Source organism: Rhipicephalus microplus, chromosome 5 (genome assembly GCF_043290135.1).
Source record: "Rhipicephalus microplus isolate Deutch F79 chromosome 5, USDA_Rmic, whole genome shotgun sequence".
Taxonomy (NCBI): Eukaryota; Metazoa; Arthropoda; class Arachnida; order Ixodida; family Ixodidae; genus Rhipicephalus; species Rhipicephalus microplus.
This window is the reverse complement of record NC_134704.1, coordinates 209,458,819-209,473,130: the sequence shown is the minus strand read 5'-3', so window position 1 is coordinate 209,473,130 and position 14,312 is coordinate 209,458,819. Positions and strand designations below refer to the sequence as shown.

General features: G+C 48.2%; 2 protein-coding genes across 8 annotated transcripts in view; one reads left to right on the top strand and one right to left on the bottom strand.

Annotated features, from left to right (window-relative positions):
- Positions 1 to 14,312, top strand: part of LOC142818109 (uncharacterized) — a 495,850-nt gene that overhangs the window by 241,596 nt on the left and 239,942 nt on the right. The gene's annotated exons all lie outside the window — the stretch shown is intronic.
- LOC119173543 (uncharacterized) overlaps positions 1 to 14,312 on the bottom strand; it is a 699,991-nt gene that overhangs the window by 488,756 nt on the left and 196,923 nt on the right. The gene's annotated exons all lie outside the window — the stretch shown is intronic.

Here is a 14,312-nt window from a genome sequence, read left to right as displayed (position 1 = left end):
TCATTGTTCGAAGACCCGGAGTCCTGGCTAGAGACACACGACCGTGTGGCCGCCCTCAACCACTGGGACCATGACGAAAAGCTGCGTCGTGTGTTCTTCTATTTAGAAGACACCGCAAGGTCCTGGCTCGAAAATCGGGAGTCCACGCTCCGAACGTGGGATGTTTTCTGCGGCGCATTCCTGCAAACGTTCGCGAGCGTCGCTCGAAAAGAGAGGGCCGCTGCTTTATTAGAGACCCGGGTTCAGCTACCAAATGAAAATGTCGCCATTTTCACAGAAGAAATGACCCGACTATTCCGTCACGCTGACCCAGACATGCCTGAGGAGAAAAAAGTTCATTTCCTCATGTGAGGGGTCAAACAGGAGCTCTTCGCGGGGCTGATGAGAAACCCACCAAAAACCGTCCAAGAATTTGTAGCCGAAGCGACCACTATTGAAAAGACCCTGGACATGCGCACCAGACAGTATAATCGTCGCCTGACTGCAGACTGCGCTGCTGCTCAAGCCAGTAACTCCGGAGACCTGCGTGAAACGATCCGAGCGATCGTGCGGGAAGAGCTGCGCAAGCTGTTGCCTTCGGCGCAGCCTCAAGTGGATTCGATCGCCGACATTGTGCGAGAAGAAGTTCGGCAATCGCTTCAAATTCTCCACGCACCGCTGCCCGAGCCGGAAGCTATGAGCTACGCCGCTGCACTGCGCCACAACGCTCCTCCCCGCCCACGCCAAAACGCCGCCCCTTCGCACTTCCGTCGACAGACGCCACCGCCGCCACCACCCCCACCGACGTCATACCGTTCGCTAGCGGCCCAGCGCAGTGCACCGAGGAAGACTGACGTCTGGCGCACCCCTGACCATCGCCCGCTCTGCTACCACTGCGGCGAGGCCGGACACACATACCGCCGTTGCCAGTACCGACAGATGGGATTGCGTGGCTTCGCCGTCAATGCACCGCGCCCACAGCCAGGAGAACGACCACGTGACATCGCCGACTACCTGGCAGGAACTCAATGGACACCACGAAGTCCTTCCCGTTCGCCGTCGCCCAGCCGCCGCACGTCACCGCACCACCGACAGTACTCTGGCCCAACGCGGGGCCGGTCTCCTAGCCCGTATCCGGGAAACTAAGGGCAGCAACCGGTGGAGGTGCGGTTGCTGTGCGACGAACTACCGAAGATCCTCCGACGACGACGACGCCGCGACGGAGCTTTCCGAACACAACGCCAACCAGGCAAAGCCCTGACGGCGAAAGCTCACTTACCGAAGGTGGCCTGACGACGCAACATGGAAGCAGCGGAACAAGCCGACGCAGCCGTGACCCGACGCCACGCCCTAACTGTAATGCGAGACGGCGAATTAGCGACCTCGACGTTCTTATCGACGGCCGCAGTGTGACCGCTCTCGTCGATACTGGAGCCGACTATTCTGTCATCAGTGGGTCGTTCGCCGCAAAGTTAAAGAAAGTTAGGACAGCTTGGAAAGGCCCTGAAATACGCACAGCCGGAGGTCATCTCGTAACGCCTGCAGGAATCTGCACAGCGAGAGTCACCATTAACGGCCGTATTTATCCTACAGACTTCGTAGTCCTACAGCGTTGCTCGAGAGATGTCATCCTTGGCATGGACTTCTTATGCCTCCATGGTGCTGTCATCAACCTAAAAACAAAGTTGATAACGTTATCCACAGAAGAAGCACTACCGCCGCGCACGCCGTCAGGACACCATGCCTTGAATGTGCTGGAAGAACAAGTCACCATTCCGCCTCGCTCAAGCGTCATTATTTCAGTCGGCGCTCCTGAATCACCTGACTTCGAAGGCGTCGTTGAAGGCAGTCAGCATCTGTTCGTCACCCGAAATCTTTGAGTCGCAAGAGGAATTGCAGAGTTGCGGGGAGGCAAAGCAACGGTTATGCCCACAAATTTCAGCAATGAGTACAAACATGTGAATAAAGGAACAACGGTCGCATACATCGAAGAAATTGTCGAAGCCACCAGTGCTTTCGCCCTCGCCGATTCTGCGGAACCTGCTCAGAGGAACCAAGCCCCTCCCATAGCTTTCGACGTCAATCCCAGACTTCCGAACGATAAGCAAGAAAAGCTCAACGCCCTGCTCCTGCAATACGAAGATTGCTTTTCGTCGTCATCGAAAATTCGGCAGACCCCAATCACGAAACATCGCATCATAACCGAAGAAAATGCCAGGCCACTCCGTCAGAGCCCGTACAGGGTTTCGACGCGAGAACGTGAGGCCATCAAGAGACAAGTTGATGAAATGCTGCGGGATGACATTATCCAGCCGTCCAAGAGCCCATGGGCATCCTCCGTGGTGTTAGTGAAGAAAAAGGATGGGACCCTACGTTTCTGCGTCGATTATCGCCGCCTGAACAAAATCACAAGAAAGGACGTGTATCCTCTCCCACGAATAGACGACGCACTTGATCGGCTCCATAACGCCAAGTACCTTTCGTCAATGGACCTCAAGACTGGCTATTGGCAAATCGAAGTCGACGAAAGAGACCGAGAGAAGACAGCGTTTATAACAACGGACGGCCTCTTCGAGTTTAAGGTGATGCCCTTCGGCCTTTGCTCAGCGCCTGCAACTTTTCAACGCGTTATGGATACAGTACTGGCAGGATTGAAGTGGCAGACTTGCCTTGTGTACTTGGACGACGTCGTCGTGTTTTCCTCAAGTTTCGACGAGCATCTTCGGCGCCTTGAAGCTGTACTTCAAGCCATCAAGACGTCCGGACTCACACTGAAGCCAGAAAAGTGCAGATTTGCGTATGAAGAGCTCTTGTTTCTGGGGCACGTTATCAGCAAGTCTGGAGTTCGTCCTGATCCACGGAAAACAGCCGCCATCGCCGAATTCCCGCCGCCCACTGACAAGAAAGCCGTGCGCCGATTTCTGGGCCTGTGCGCCTATTATAGGCGGTTCGTGAAAAACTTCGCCCGCATCGCCGATTCTCTCACTAACCTTACCAAGGCCGACGTGGAGTTCAAGTGGGAAACGCCACAGGAACACGCTTTCCAGGAGCTTGAACATCGCCTCCAGACGCCTCCGTTACTTGCCCATTTCGACGAATTCGCCGAGACAGAAATACATACTGACGCAAGCAGCGTAGGTCTTGGCGCCGTTCTTGTGCAGAGGGCTGACGGACTTGAAAGGGTTATTAGTTACGCCAGTCGATCGCTATCCAAAGCAGAAGCAAATTATTCCACAACAGAAAAGGAGTGCCTTGCCATCATCTGGGCTACGTCGAAATTTCGCCCATACCTCTACGGCAGGCCCTTCAAAGTTGTGAGCGACCACCACGCCTTGTGTTGGCTAGCCACATTGAAGGACCCTTCAGGTCGCCTCGCACGATGGAGCCTGAGACTTCAAGAATATGACATTACTGTCATTTACAAGTCTGGCAAAAAACACTCCGACGCCGACTGTCTCTCTCGTGCGCCTGTCGACCAACCGCTACCCGACGACCCGGATGACGACTACTTCTTGGGAACGATAACTACCGACGACTTCGCTGAACGACAGCGGGCCGACCCGGAACTTAAGGCCCTAATTGAATACCTCGAAGGCAGGACCGCCGAAGTCCCGAAGGTATTCAAGCGCGCACTTGCGTCGTTTTTTCTACGAAACGGTCTTCTACAAAAGAAAAACTTTTCACCGCTTCGGGCTAGGTATCTCCTTGTGGTGCCTTCAGCTCTGCGACCAGAACTCCTGCAGGCCCTGCACGACGATCCGACGGCAGGGCACCTCGGTGTTTCTCGCACGCTCGCGAGGATACAAGAAAGGTACTACTGGCCGCGTCTTACCACCGACGTCACTCGTTATGTGAGGACATGCCGGGACTGTCAGCGACGCAAGACACCGCCGACAAGGCCAGCGGGACTTCTGCAGCCAATTGATCCACCTTGCCGACCTTTCCAGCAGATTGGTATGGACCTACTGGGGCCGTTCCCGACGTCGGCTTTCGGAAACAAGTGGATCGTGGTAGCTACCGACTACCTCACCCGCTACGCCGAGACAAAAGCCCTGCCAAAAGGCAGTGCATCCGAGGTAGCTAAGTTCTTCGTCGAAAATATCGTCCTACGTCACGGCGCCCCGGAGGTCCTTATCACCGACAGAGGAACGGCATTCACTGCCGACTTAACTCAAGCGATCTTGGTACAGCCAAACAAACCACCGCCGGACGACAGCGTACCCACAGACCAACGGCCTCACCGAGCGGCTTAACAAGACGATCGCCGACATGCTGTCAATGTACGTCGATGTCGAACACAAGACGTGGGATGCCATTCTTCTGTATGTGACCTTCGCATACAACACGGCGGTGCAGGAGACGACGCAGATATCTCCATACAAATTGGTCTACGGAAGGAGCCCGGCAACGACGCTCGATGCCATGTTACCCAACGTCACCGACGAAGAAAACCTCGATGTGAGCGAGTACCTTCATCGCGCCGAAGAAGCCCGACAACTTGCGCGGCTCCGTATCAAGAATCAACAGACGACCGACAGCCATCGTTACAACCTTCGACGACGCTTCGTGGAATACCAGCCCGGTGAACGTGTTTGGGTGTGGACGCCGATACGCCGACGTGGACTAAGTGAAAAGCTTCTGCGACGGTACTTCGGACCGTAGAGGGTGGTTCGAAGTCTCGGCCCACTTGATTACGAGGTTGTCCCCGACGGCATCACGAACTCTCAACGACGCCGATCGCGACCTGAAGTCGTCCATGTCGCACGCCTCAAGCTTTTTCATGCGCGTTAACAAACTGAAACAGTGTTTTTTTGTATTATTGTTGTATCGTAATTTATTCATTGTACCTTCTTGCATTATTATTGTACCTTCATCTTTAGTTAAAGCATCGAGACGATGCCTTTTTCAGAGGGGGGCAATGCCACGTTCCATTTCCCAAGTTTTTGTTATCGTCCCAAAACACCACACGATTCTCAGCGCAAACCGCGCCTGCAGTTTTCGAGAGGGTTCCGGACTGTAGTAGATCATTTCGATAAGATCACGCCCACTGTGCAAATGGTACAGATTGTTCTGGAACGTACGCCGCCGCCAGCAATAGCGCTAGAACATTCGACGGCGGGAGTATAAATGCCGACGCGCTTCGCCGCTTGTCAGTTGTTAATCAAAGGCCGACGCTCCGTTCGCCGCTATCAGTCTGAGACTGCTATCTGTGCGAGACTGCTGCTGTAATTGGACTTTCTATTTACCGGGCACAGGTTCGCCCAAATAAACAGTTAAATCCCAACAAGAAGTCTCCTGTCTTTGGCCACGTCACGACCCAGTGACAATATTTACATGCAGGGTGGTAGGAAGAGGCTGAATTGGAAAGAGATAGAAGAAGGGCTAAGGGAGCAGAGGCCGATGGTATACGGTTTTGTAGAAACGCATCTCAGAGACATGAAACAACCTCCTAACAATCCGAACTACGCGTGGGGATGTTGTATTGGAACAGAAGGCTGCAGAAAAGGGGGTGGTATTGGGGCATTCATTCATAAAAGTACAGACTGGCAAAAGGTCAAGCAGGAGTGCAATGAACATTTATGGCTAAAAGGGAAAGTGGCAGGGCAAATAACACTCCTTGCTTTCACGTACTTGTGGACGGGAGCAAAGGCCAGAGAGGAAAACCAGGCAATGGTGGAGTGTATATCAAAAGACATTGAGGAATTGGGAAGAGAGTGTGAGATAATTATACTAGGAAGTATGAATGCACACATAGAAGATATAGATGGGTATACCGACCCGACAGGCAAAATGATCATGAATATGTGTGAAAGGCTGGATTGGATCATTTGCAACAGTACCGAAAAGTGTGAAGGGCAAATAACATGGGAGGTAGGAAAGCTGCAGTCAACAATAGATTACGCACTGATGTCCCATAGGATGTATGATAATCTCAGGGGAATGCACATAGATGATGGTGGCTCCAGAAGTGTGGGTAGTGATCACAAACGTATCAAGCTCAGTTTTGCAAGAGCAGTGAAAGTGGGAAGGAGACAAGATGAGCAACTACAGGAAATTTTTTATTCAGAAAGGCGAATCGAAATAGCCACTAAACAAATTGAGAAAGTAATCACTGAGGATAATAAAAAAGTGTGGACATACACGAATCAAATTAGACTGTTTGAGTTAGAGCTTGCTAAGGCACATGACAAGTCACCCCGGAAAAGAAGACACAAACCTTAAAGTTGGTGGGATGAGGAAGTGAAGAGAGCCATAGCAAGACGTCAGGAAGCCTCTAGGGAACACAGACATGCTAAGCAGCGGGGTGAACTGACAGATGATGTTGAAAAAAAACGGGAAATCTTTCTAAGCTGTAGAAGGAATGCATCAATTCTGATAAATGAAAAGATTAGAAGGGAGCTCAGTGGCTGGCAGAAGTACATAAAAAAGATAGAAAGGCAGCTGCGAAATTTTGGAACCCTCTAGACTCCCTAAGACATGAGACGAGCGTAGAGCAGAGGTTTAGAACTACAGCTCAAGGTGCTAGGCTAGAAGAGGACGAAGCTATTGAATATATAAGAACAAGGGTGACAGAAAAATTTCAACACAAAAGTTCTTTATGCACCACGATAGACAAGGATTAATCGAGTGGCGCAATGGCTTCATTTTCACAACAAGAGTTGGAAACGGCTGAGAAAAGGGTTCCTAGTAGTACATCAACAGGCCCAGATGGCATTACAATTATGCTGATTAAGACATTAGGTCTGAAGTCTAAGTAGGCTTTGAGAGAGGCAGTGAGCAAAATAATAATCGATGGAGAAGTTCGCGAAGGAAGGAAGCCTAGCAGGATGAGCATGATCTATAAAGGAAAGGGGGACAAAGCTGACATAAACAACTACCATCCATAACAGTGACAACAGTGGTCTACAGGCTGGCGATGCAGATTATAAAGGAAAGACTGCACGCATGGATAGAGGATGAGGGGGTGCTGGGGGAACTGCAGAATGGGTTTTGGAAACACAGGAGGTTGGAAGACAATCTGTTCTTACTGACGCAGTGCATCGAAATAGCAGAAAAGAAACACAGGCCCCTGTGTTCCTTTTCTTACGCTTTCTTGATATTTTTGGATATCAAGGGAGCGTACGATAGCGTTCTTCAAGAGGAATTGTGGGGAATACTGGACACAATAGGCGTGCAAGATGTAGTCACTAATTTTCTATAAAAGTAACAAGGTAGTTATAAAGTGGGAAAATCAGGTATCTAAGCCCACAGAGGCAAAATGGGGGCTTAGGCAGGGGTGTCCTCTGTCACCCTTGTTATTCATGATGTACCTACAAGGATTACAGGCCAAATTAGAGGGAAGTGGACTGGGTTTCAACCTCTCTTTCGTCAAACAAGGAAAACTCATTGAACAGGCACTACCAGCATTGATGTACGCAGATGATATAGTGCTAATGGCCGACAACAAGGAAGATTTGCAGATTTTGATGGACATCTGCGGTACTGAGAGAGATAGATTAGATTTCAGGTTCAGTAAGGAAAAATCAGCAGTCATGATTCGTAATGATAACGAAGGTAGTGAGCTGAGAATACAGGAGGTCACGCTAGAGATAACAGATAAATACAAACATCTGGGCGTATGGATAAGCAATGGGGCCGACTACCTAAGGGTACACGAAACATACGTGTCGAATAAAGGTAACAGGAATGCAGCTGTAATGAAAAACAGGGCACTGTGGAATGACAATAGGTATGATGTTGTGAGAGGAATATAGAAAGGGGTCGTGGTTTCTGGTCTGACGTTCGGCAATGTGGTCTTGTGCATGAGATCAGAAGTGCAAGCTAGATTAGGAATTAAGCAACGTGGAGTAGGTAGGCTTGCCTTGGGAGCTCACGGGAGAAAACCAAATCAGGGAGTACAAGGTGACAAGAGATGGACATCATTTGAGGGCAGGGAAGCTAGCAGCAAGATAAAATTTGAGAAGCGATTGAGAGAATGGGGAGGAGCGTTGGGCTAGGAAGGTATTCAGCTACTTGTACATGAAGAATGTGGATACAAATTGCCGGAAGCGAACCACAAAATTGACTGGTAAATACTTGGAAAACAGCAGGGGGCAAAACCAAAAAGAATTATCGGTTAAGAAGAAGGTGAAGGAAGCTGAAACCGATATGTGGAGAATTGGCATGATTAAAAAGTACGCACTAGAGATCTATCGAACTTTTAGGCAGGAAATATCCAAGGAAAGGATCTATGATAATAGTCGGGCTAGTTCTCTACTGTTTGAGCCCAGGACTGGAGTATTGCGAACAAAGACATATCGGGCCAAATACGAAGGGGTAGACATGGTATGCAGTGCATGTGGAGAGGAAGAAGAAACAGCCGAATACTTGATATTGTTCTGTAAAGGGCTTCACCCTGTAGTTCAGGTTGATGGTGCAGAGTTTTTCAAAGCACTGGGGTTTAGGGACAGTGAGGGCGTAATAGACTTTAAGCGGGTAGAATTAACTAGAAAGAGGTTAGCTTAGTGGTGGCTAAAGCCGACGCACGAGTGAAAATTAAGTCCTTCACTGCAAAGTACCAGTCTTCAACCTCACTATTTAAAGAAAAAAAAAGATAAATCTTTTTTTTTGGTTCACTAAGTATTACGGCTTGGTGGAGTTAGCCACCGCCCGATCTAAAGGGTACAGTCATATCAATCCATCCATCCGGCTGTCGCACACTGAAAAAAACTGACCAGGGAACTTTTTTTTACCACGCGATTCAAACACGCTCTGTATCATCATAAACTAGACAGATGCCAGTACCTAAATCCCAGAAAGTAATTAGATATCTTCAATTACGTCTCTACGATAGCATTTCAAATGCGGTAAAACAGCTGATATTTCCGAGAGCGCCCCAAGGCGCTGTGCATTATCTGTTAATAAGCTGAGAAACTCGCACTATTGCAACTACAATACTGTAACTCCAGCGAAAGAAAGGTTCATACTGTTGCTACTTGAAACCGTGAGAGCAATGAGAAAAAAATGTGAGAGGAGTCATTATCGTTTCGCTCTCCGGTCCCGTAGAGTGACGCGGACCTTGCCCTCACCGCGCGGGAATGTGCGCCTCCTGCTCGTGAGCCGAAATTCTTGGGGCGTTTACACAATAGCAGAATAGCAAGCCTAAAGAAACATCAATTGAAAAGAAGGTGAACGAAACATAGATGGACATGTGGAAGATTGGAATGCTTACTAAATAATCACTGGAGACCTACTTAACTTTGAATCAGGATATTGCAAAATAAAGGATCTACGATAACTCTCAGGGTAGTTCTCTACTTTTAGAGGCCAGAACGGAAGTATTGTGGACCAGATGTGCCGAGCCTAATACGAAGGCACAGACACGGTGTAGTGCGTGTGGAGAGGAGGAACACACGGCTGAACATTCGATAAGGTTTTATAAAGGGCTGCACCCAAGATGATGGCGTGGAATTTTTCGAAGCATTGAGGCGAGGGACAGTGGAGGTAATATATACTTTAAACGGGTGGAATTAACCAGGAGGAGGCTCACTGATTTGTAGCTACAATCAAGGCGCCATCGAAATGCCAGCGAAATTCAATCCTTCCACACATAGTGATAGTACTTAAATTTATGGCTAGGTGGCGTGAGGCGCCACCCAATCTAAAGGGCATGGCCGGATACATTCGTCCATTCATCCTTGAATATATTATCACTAGATGGCACTAGTGGATTCCGTGTAGTGGACGTTGTCATAGAGCTGACGGGCGAACACACAGACAGACGAATGGACGCACGGACGTACGGACAGATAGACAGACATGCAGACAGGCATACAAATAGACGGAAGGACGAACAGACGGATCGATGGACGGAAGGGCGCTCCGGCCCACTCACCATGATTCACTCCGTGGTTATGCTGTGGATTTTTTTATTGAGGGTGAAGTTGTGCAAAATATTGTGCAATACTTTAACACTGGACTTCAGGAAAACCAGGATTGTTAAATTATTAGCACCACATTCATATCGCTTTGCCGCTTTAGCCTCAGTACCGGTGATATAATTTTGGCGTTAGTTTTCAATTATTGTTGGATTGATTGATTCGTAGGGTTTCATGTCCCAAAACCACCATATTGCTACATGCATGCATATTGATATTCTAGGGGGCAATGCGCGTGTGTACCTGATAAGGAAGACGAAGGGTTGTCTCCGCTTAATCGCTGGTGACCCGGTCACGCCATTACTACTGGTTTTACCTACATCTAATCCCCAGCCTCGCCGATACGGCGTCTCTTCTTTTTCGTAATATATTTGGTGGAGGTGGAACGTTTCCCATCTTCACCACGAAGCTTTGCAGTGGCCGCACCATTCAGTCTCCGGTCATGGCTACCAATGACAACAACCCGTCAGCGTCTCCATCTGTGGCTTCAGCCGCTACATACCTGACGATGCCCTACCCCCGTGATCCATTACGCCATTACCGCTGGTTTTAAATACATCTAATCCCCAGCCTCGTCAATACAGCGTCTCTTCTTTTCCGTGACATTACGATGATGAGAGATGCCGTAGTGGAGGGCTCCGAAAATTTCGACCACCTGGGGTTCTTTAACGTGCAACCAAATCTGAGCACATGGGCCTACAGCATTTTCGCCTCCATCGAAAATAAAGCCGCAGCAGCCGGGATTTCATCCCGCAACCTGCGAATCAGCAGCCGAGTACCATAGCTACAATACCACCGCGGCGTGGCAATTCTCAATTATTGCCAGCCTAGCAGTTATCTGTAGCTTTGTTATGTTTCAAAACAGCTAACTAATCTGGCCAGCTTTTAGATTCGAAGCAGCTCTTTGACAAGCTTCTGTAACACTGGCACCCTCAATGCGTCTGTACAAACGCACTGCAACGCTCTCTCGTCGTGGCATGCGTTGGAATGGTGCCAAGTATGTCACACCGCAGCTGCGCGTTGACGTTATGTTTCCCTCACAGAACTCGTTGACGTCACTTTCTCCCTTGCCTGCCACGTGTTCATTGCCGCCCCCGCAGCAGCCGCCTCGTCTGTTCCCCACAATCCTTGCCGCTATCACCTTTCGCTACTAGTGTTGTGGAATGGGCACCTTCATTCCATTCGAAGTGGAATCCGGGGAATTGCAAGTTCCCGTAACTTTATTCTTTTTATGCCTCCGAATGTATAAATTACTTCATTCGCACTTCGGCAGTCGCCAGGCAGGTTAATTCTATTCCTACAACTCCCGCACGTAGGAAAGGCATATCTTGCTAGCCTTATCGAGCTAAGAATAACTGTGCTAACATAAAGCTGGTGTCATCATATGCATAAGAACTTCAAAACTATGCGAAACACGCTAGCACAGTTGAGATATTGAAGCGTAGTGACTTATCTCCTGTAGTACAACCACACTTATACTTCCCACAGGAGCAGTACTAGCTCTACCTATAGTATTCTCATGGCAAAACAATCTTTAAAAAGTTAGTAGACAGTTTTCGACGCATGCATTTACTTGTTTCGTGTGTATGTTACTACCTTCGTGGCATTTTTTACCATATTCAGAGCTAGTAAAGCTTGAAACTTTTGCGGTTACTAACGAGGAATGCATTTTTGGTCTTTTAACCTAGATAACTAATAGGCCACATACGTTGCGAAGTCTCTCGGAAACACCACCGTATATAGTGCAGTGATCTTCACGCTCTTAAAAAATTTAGACGAATCCATACTTTGTGGATTACTTTAAAACAAAAATTTCTTCCTAAGGTATGACACGCATATATAAAAGGGCAGGCAATGGTCTGTACTGCAAAACGTCCATTATTGTTCTAAATTTTATGGCTGCTAACCAGTACAGAGTGTGCTATTTGAAAGTAGGAGCACAAATAGCCTTCAAACGTCTCCTACAGTATTTTATACCGGCTAAGCCTTGATATTCTATGCGCGCGTTCACGTGTACGCCCTCGTCTGGAGAAGTTCATGCCTCTATGTATGTTTCTGAGATTACTTGCCACGGTAATCACTTGAAGTAACTAGTGTCCAGTAATTGTTCCACATGTACAATTGCATCTCACCTATATTCCTGTAAATACTTTTGCAATTCAATATTCTTGATGTGGCAATGTACATGCTTAATAAACTCCCGCCAACTGAAAATTCATTAATGTATTAGTTATACGAATTGAAGCTATTCTCCTACTATTTCACAAACTACCAAGCTTCACTAATCAGCATTGCAGAACATTCACTTACTAGGAGGTTAGTGCTTTTTGTGACAAATAAACATGTAGTATGCAGTAAGTGAATAAGCAGGCCTTTTTTCTGGAGTGCATGTTTAAATGAACGATGTTTTATAGTTTTTAAGCTTAGTTGCATTGATGCCAAAATGACGGCTTAGTGAATGGTCGTGCAGGGATTCGGGAAGGCACCACCTTGGTTACGTGGGACCGGCTGCATGAGCTGGCTACACGAACGAATGCTTTCAAGTCTTTTCTATCTCTCTCTGTATGGTTCATCTTGTAAACTGTTCACAGCACACACAGTTCATGCCGCACACACTTCGTCTTGTGGGAATGTGTGCTGCGCTGACCTATAGACCTTCGCGATAGAGTTTTCGGCAAAGGCACCCTGGTGTGTAGGCAGGGGGGCAGTATTGCAAGAAAAGGGGAGAGTGGTAATATGTGGCGACACTGCGCGCAAGCTGCGATACAAAAGCTTGCAGTACACACAAGAATTATGCCGGCGTCAAAACGTATCACAACTTAGAGAAGCCCTTTTCGAATATGAATCTGAATAGCCAATGGCGGCAGAAGCAAAACCAAAGAGAACGATGGGGAGGCAGCAGGTGGCTTATGCGCCACCAGGGGCGAGGGGGCGATTCACAGGGTGTAAAGTGGGTATGTTACCAGCGTAAAATTATGCCAGGCAGATATCGTGGCATAAAGCTATGGTTACGCGAAGAACAGAGACACACTTCGGAGCAGCACATCCTGTATAATGACATACTTGTGGTCGGTGTATTGCTTATAAATGTGCCATGCTTGTAATCATCCAAGCGTTTTGAAATTGCTGCTATATTAGTAAATTCCAGGGTCTGTCTTACGAATGATTGAAGTTTGAAAAACAACACGTCGGCGAGAATGTGCCCTCTTTTCGGAAAAAGACGTATTTCAAATCTCATTTTATTCCATAGAAAATGGACTTCATTCCATTCCCATTTTATTCTTCCAAGCTTTGTCGTCATTCTATTCCCATTCCGCTCCGGGGTCGCGAAAATGTTGACTTATTCCTAATTCATTCCAATTCTGGAGTGGCAATTCCGCAACACTGCTCGCGACATCACTCACTCTTCGGCTCTCGCGCAATAAACCTGACGAGCGCGTAACGTACACATCGAAACATGTCTGTGCGTGTCAGCTCACTTTTGCTTTATCCTCTTTACCGCTCGCAACGCTCGAGCACACTTCGAATAGTAACACTGTTTCTGTTCGTTTATCTGCAAAGGAGAGGACGCTAGAAGGCACGTTCCTTCGACCGCCGAAACATCCGCCGATGCCAATAGGCATAACCCGGCCGCCCCGGCTTGTGAGAGTTAGCAAAGCCGATTGAGTTTGCGAATGGTGACGTCGCTCCTGCAACACCGACGAGGTGCGAGCCAGAGAAGCCAAACGCAAGCGTAGGCAACGCTGTTGCTTCGCATCCAATAAGTGCTCCCTTTGGGAAGATGGAATGAAGTTTTTCTTCGTTTTACGATTCGAAGCCACCTCAACGTTTCGCTCAGAAAGATTGAGCTGAACCAGCAAGAGCAGATGTGGGCTTTGTTTGAACAACATATTGATAAAGTTAAGCGGGGCACTCAAATGACGAGGATCGCACAAGGAGAACACGCTAGCTATAAACAGGCACTGATTGGAAGCCGGATCAATGAATATGTACATGAAGACAGTGGACCCTCAGAGGTCCACTGTGTCCAAGTGGGGTGACATCAAGAAGTGTAAACTCTTTTCTGGCCCGTTCTCATTATTTCAGTTTCTTGCCTGATTTTATGAACCGGTTTTCCTAGACGCTTCACTGTTTTGGTGACATCCGAGAAACTCGTTGTACTTAACCTCCTGTCTGCCTCGCGAGAGAATTGCGCACACGTTCGGTGTGAACTATGACAAGTTCTGTGCATGAACGGGAACTATCTAGTAACGATCAGCTACTGGAATAAATTCCTGTAACCTAGTTGAGTGCCTCAAATCTTGATTTTAGATATCAATATTGAGCACACGAACTCCCATACTCCACAGTCCCGCTTCCTGTACAAACCACGAGTCAAAGATTTCGCGTTCTAAGACTAAAAGTTGAAGAACAACC